This window comes from Coptis chinensis, chromosome 3, assembly GCF_015680905.1.
Source record: "Coptis chinensis isolate HL-2020 chromosome 3, ASM1568090v1, whole genome shotgun sequence".
NCBI lineage: Eukaryota > Viridiplantae > Streptophyta > Magnoliopsida > Ranunculales > Ranunculaceae > Coptis > Coptis chinensis.
This window is the reverse complement of record NC_141458.1, coordinates 73,691,400-73,697,657: the sequence shown is the minus strand read 5'-3', so window position 1 is coordinate 73,697,657 and position 6,258 is coordinate 73,691,400. Positions and strand designations below refer to the sequence as shown.

Genomic DNA, 6,258 nt, shown 5'->3' with positions numbered 1-6,258 from the left:
AAATAGCAACAAAGAATAGCAATTAAACCAAACGTATTCCATAAATCATTCATAAAATCATAAGTCACAAGTCTTAACTCTTAATTACATTTTATTCAACAATGAGAAAACAACCAAGAATATAATAACAACTTGTAAAATAAGTTTGTAAACAAAACGTATGGATAGAATAAGTCCTAGTAGCACGCAAACGAAACATTTGACCTCCGATATCATATCAGCGTTTCTCTAGAAATTGTGAAAGTCATTGACACCTACAACCAGTCCAATGACACCAAATAGAAATGATCAATACATAATAATGAGTAGAATTTGTCCACGTTTGATTCATAAAAACAAGAACTGCATGCACCTTGCAAAGAAAAAGTTAAAGAACTAGTTAGAACACCTTATGTTGCCTAATTCGACCAACATAGATACTATTTTCAGCAGAGATGAAGATGGAATTGCAAATGCTACCCCTGTCAAATCAATGACAACAAAAACCCATATTAAAGACCGTTATAAACCTGCCGACATCTAATAAAGTTTATAAAAACAATTAAGTTAATGTATTTATTGCAAAAAAATCATGTATCCAATGGTACTACTAAATTCGGTCTATCAACTATATCTAGTATATAATCAAGTGCATTTGAGTATTTGACAAATAATTTTTGCATGCATTTAGAATTATGTGAGTTTAGAGCACAATAACAAAATATTAAGATATAGAATGCAAAAGACACTGAAGTTAAGAAGGTATAAAGTAAGTTGCATTGCTTGGCACTAGTTGTCAAAATACTTGTGAATAATCTTGAAGCAAACAGAAAAAAAAGACGAGTGAAATAGAAGCTTGTCATTCAAACCATGCCCAACACCTATGACAGAAAACTGAGACAAAGATAATAAGAGACAACTTATAAGGTCACCCCAAATTAAAAATAAAACTAAAAATGTATATGTACTACTAACACAACCTATGAGGTGTATAAGAGCCATTTCTTAAATAAGGGTCAGTCATCACATTAGGCATAATTACTATGGCTTGCTAGTGTAGCCAAAGGTTACATGCATATATGTTGGAGAGAGTGTCATGAATCACTTCATATTGATGATATTTTGACGAAAGAAAAAATATAGTCACTAAGTCTAAAATTGAAACGCACATTAAATCAAGTGTATCGTCACTAACTAAGGCTAAAATTGAAATATAAAACTATACAAATTGATGTCCCAGAAATACCTTTATAAAGGGAAAAATCCTTGGATGAAGTCGATAAACTCAATTCGAATGTCATCTGTTTCTTTGGTGATATATGTCTCTATGTTGGCCAACTCCACAATCTGTTTCGAGAAAAAGCAAGTTAGTATAGTCATTAGTGTAAGAAAAGTAGTTAGGGAACCTAATATATATTTGTGCATAAGGTTACAAAAGAATTAGGTGTTAATTTGTACATTAACTCTACAAGCATTACATAATCTGTAAGCCTTGGTAGCAATCATTGCTTGTACTTAATTTGGATATACTATTTAACATCTGAGTGATAGTGTGTATGTCTGTAACATCTCTAATTGATGCCGATGTTACTCTATTAAGAGGAAACCTCTGTTTATACCTGAATGAAGTAACACTTTATATGAGGGGCTCATAAACCACACTCAAAACGGATGGATGGATGGATGGATAGAATCAAGTTTAACTATAAGCTCTATTAAAGGGACAAACTCCCTCTACTTACAGTTGATGCTATTGTTTGGGTAGGTGCGTGTCTTTTCTCTAAATGTGTGTGTGAGGGGATTTAGAGATGAAAAGAGAAATATTACTACCATGAGGATGTACGAAAGAGTTATGCTTTTTTCTGGATCAAACCTTCATCGTCCTGCAATTCAATGATTCTTTAGTGATGTCTACACTTGACAATGAAGTGGAATCATTACATTACAGCAATGACTGACCTGTAATGCAGGCTTTATTGCATGCAGCTCTGCTTTAACAACTTCTTGAGTCACATTCAGAAGTTTAACCATTGTACACTCAAAATACACTCACCAATTGTATGTTATACCCTGAACAGTTTATCTCAAGCTTACTTTTTAGGTATTAGCTTTTTATGCTCCTATTGTTGATAAGTTAAGAGAAGAACATAAGGAAAACTAGTAATTAACATAGTCTAAATATATAACATAATTCACAAGAAATGAAAGGAAAATGAGCAGAAAAATTCAGTGTAAATAACCCGTCGTCTAGGAATCAGAACTCCTTACACAGATGTTCAAATGCAATGAAACTGGTCTATTTGAAAATAGATTGGAAAAACTAACTTTTTTGTGCAAGCCATCCCGACCGGATTCTGACTCTAACTATGATTAACTTGAGCCCAAATATTATAGATTGACGAATACCGAAGAGACAACTTTTTTTCTAGCCACTTAAACCTATGGTCTCAATAGGCAATGATTATAAGAACCAAGTGAATCATATATGAGCATTAAAACTAAATAGATATCCTTGCCTTCAAACTTTAGAAACCAGCAAAACACAAGCTTTTGAAAACCTTTTACCAACTCCTTTGAGGGTCCTTTCCTTCTCAACCTCAAGGCCACGAGCTGATTTAGTAGTATAGGTCTTACATTTTGTTGAAGAAAAAGATGTAGCAATGCCACCGCCTTCGCGGATGTGAAGAGGCCGGACACTTGTCAGGCAAATCTTGGGAGACTCCATCTTAACCATTTTTCTCATCATATATTGCAGACATTAAAGCTCCTGAAACAAACACATACAAACACCTCTGTCATTTAAAAGAACTTTGTATTCTAAAAGAATAGAAACGAGCCTACCAATTATTGAATCTAAAAAAACTTCAGAAGAAAACTACCTGCAGTAGGGAGGACATTGTCTACAAATATGAAGATTGCCTTTTCAGCACTCAGCTTGATTCTTTTGTGGATGACAAAGACAAATTGACCCACTGTCTAGTCAGCTGGAATTAGATACCTATAAAATTATTGTTCAGCATACAAGACATGATCTCAACTACTTTTCTAGCATGACTGTACTTCCTTGTAGCAGAATGACATACAGAAACCAAAAAAGAAACTAGGATTTACTTTAAAAATTACCTTTAGGAATAAAATACTTAGAATAGCAAAGAACTACCAGGAGACACAACTCGTAATATAGAATCATACTCCCAAGAGATACTGAGGTTGGCAGAATCCAAAATGTCTCATCCCCTCTTTTCCGAGGCTAGGAGAGAATAAGAGTAGTGGGTTCATTGATAATATTCACTGTTATATTCAAGAGCAATGTCATAAGCATAGATCACCAGCAACAATTGGATCCAATTATACATAATGCAGTCCCTAATTTATTCAATTGAACTAAGTGAGTACTACCATTAATCACAATCTTATCAAACCATAAAGGGATGCAACACAAAGCACCAAAACACCTTCAACTTCGCCAACAAATTAAGTAAGCCCAACATCACCCCATCACATCAAGCAACCCACAAACCAAAAACATAAAGAAATACCCAATTTTATCCTAAGGATTAGCAATACAAGAAATTATAGCAATTCCATAGCCATAGATTTCAATTCTTATACGTAAGAGGTGTTTACCACGAACTAGAAATCAATCTCACAAAGAATAAGCAATTAAAGAGCTAGAATCCAATATTCATATGCAAATAAAATTGAAATTCAACTGACCGCAGTAGCAAACAAAACCAATTAAAATTAGAATACGGAGAATTAGAAGTTCCCATTTGGATATGTGGTTCATTCAACTTTCCTCTCCCCTTCTTTCTTGCTGCCTGTCCCCCCCTTTTTTCAAGCCTCCTTCTCCCCCTTCAATAAGAGTGGCAACCCATCATCTGCTTCCACCAGCGTGAGGTTCAATAAAGAGAGATACCCTCTTAGGTAAGTATGTAACCAATGGGTTACTCTTTTAAGTCCAACACCTAATTCCAACTACAAGCATGAGGTGTAAGATATTCCAAACTTATTAATTTTGCCCATGGTCCATGCACATGTTCTCTGGTGGCTACCCATTTCATGTTGCCTATATATATAATGATTCTAGTGAACCATAACTAATCCATATAATAACCCAATTATACTAATGTATATACAACTAGTTGCATACTTATTGTCAATAAAATCGACACTTTTTTAAATCTTCAGTATATATATATATATTTACTCGCATAAAGCTTAACCTTTTTAGCTTTGACATAAATAAATTAACCAAAAACTCTACTCGTGTATGCAACGTGTACAATTGAATAACTGAAACACTACTAAATTAATTTTCCAAAAATACCTTTAAGTGAATTCTAGATTATAACATTTATTGAGGATGATTGTGATATCATTATAGTATGCTACAAATTCCACAATATTGTTCTATCACAAACAGGAAAGAAAAGAAAAAATGAAACAACAATAAGAGATACCTAGTAAGTTTATGAGTGTCAAAATCAGACAACACTCACAAATCTGGATGCAAGTAAGCCGTTAACACTAACTGAAGCTTGAAGTTATGGTTAAGGCACAAGCAATTACTAGTTGCTAACAAGGATTTGATTTTTTAATGTGAATCCAATGCTCTAGTCCAAGACATTGCATTACATTAAACTACAAGAATATTTTTTTCACTTCTATTATCTATTCCAATACTATTTAAAAGAAGTAAAAAGAAAAACCTCATTGACTACAAAACCTAACAAGAAACTGAACTTGAGAACACCATATATGAAGCTATAAACATACAATCTTTTACATAATAATCCAAAGTCTAACCACCATAAGCTAAAACCTTAATGTCACAAACTTGTTACACTAAAAACACTACATTAATTAGTTGTTACCTTGAGCAGATCGAACACTCAGTAAGAAGCGACAACAGCTACGACATCAAGCACCTTCAAAAACTTAAAATATTGAACCCCAAATCATGAATTTGATAGATAATGATTAAAAGTAAGCAATTTGGTTCAAAACCAAAGCATTAGTAACAACCAATAAGAGAAATTGGTACCTTCTGAACAGAGAACTGGAAAATTTATCAAGTTTGTGTGATATCTGAATTGGAACCTTGACAAACAGAGATAAAAAAAAAAATCAATCTTTAACGAAATTTCATAAAAATGTCATTTTTTTCTCATTTTAAAAACAATCTTGTACTGGATTCTATAAAATCAACATAATAAACAACAATCAACAAAACTTAAACATGTTCAGCAGAAAAGGAAAACCCAGACCATGACCGACAATTACTTACCTCTGTTAAAGGGAATCCTCTGTTCAGTAGATCGAACAATTTCGCCTAAAAATGAAATCTCGAAACCCTAACTATACAAAACCAAAATTAGAATCAAAACCCTAAATAATTATTTGTAGAAAGAGGAAGATGAGATGAAGAACAAGAAAGAAGAAATGGAGAGGATGAACTCTACGGCACGGGCGGAAGGCAAAGACTACTCGTCCAAGCTCACAGTTTTCTCGTTTTACCCTTTCAGGCTTTTTCCTTCGTTTTCTCTTTTTTAGATGAGCGGCGAGAAGTGAAAAACTCCCGCTTGAGTTTATCTTTCTTTTTCTCCCATGTGATTTTATTATTTTTATGATTTTTCTTAGTTTCTAACATATTACTAACCGTCACTAAATATCTACATAAATGTTACTGAATAATTCAACTATTTAACCAACGGTTAATAGTATGCCTAACGGATAATAGATGTGATTAAACTTTCTAACGGATGAAGAAGTGTTACTAATGATAACTCCTAATTGTGGCCAATTCACCCAAATGGTATAGTGGGAGTTGCCACCTTATGAGTAACTCCGTACTTTTTAACTAGAGAAACAACAACTTAGTTGTAAAAATGTGTTCCGCCATCACTAATGATGGCTTTAGGAATGCCAAATTGACATAATATGTATTCCTTAACAAAAAAACACAACTGTCTTATGGTCATTGCTACGGCAAGCCATGGCCTCTATCCATTTAGACACGTAGTCCACGGCAACAAGATTATAAATAAAACTGTGGGAAACAGGAAAATGACCCATGAAATCAATGCCCCATACATCAACAATTTCTACTACCATGATGGGATTTAATGGCATCATATTATGTTTAGTGATTCGTCCAAGTTGTTGGCAACAAACACACGTCTTGCAATGGACTTGGGCATTTTTAAAAAGGGTAGGCCAATAAAACCCACATTGAAGAACTTTAGCAGCTGTTTTTATACCACTAAAATGGCCACC

The 6,258-nt window shown here is 33.7% G+C and overlaps 1 long non-coding RNA gene across 7 annotated transcripts; it reads right to left on the bottom strand.

Annotated features, from left to right (window-relative positions):
- Positions 1-1,224: 1,224 nt before the first annotated feature.
- On the bottom strand, positions 1,225-5,445 carry LOC147510754 (uncharacterized). Of its 7 annotated transcripts, none has more exons than XR_015216874.1 (9): positions 5,270-5,445; positions 5,027-5,082; positions 4,857-4,919; positions 3,103-3,270; positions 2,859-2,977; positions 2,496-2,746; positions 1,939-2,049; positions 1,810-1,862; positions 1,225-1,326 (listed from the first exon to the last, which is right to left on the bottom strand). It is a non-coding gene; the product is annotated as an uncharacterized LOC147510754 (long non-coding RNA). The 7 variants fall into 7 exon arrangements; XR_015216873.1 differs by having other exon boundaries at positions 4,857-4,910; XR_015216875.1 differs by lacking the exon at positions 3,103-3,270.
- Positions 5,446-6,258: the final 813 nt, after the last annotated feature.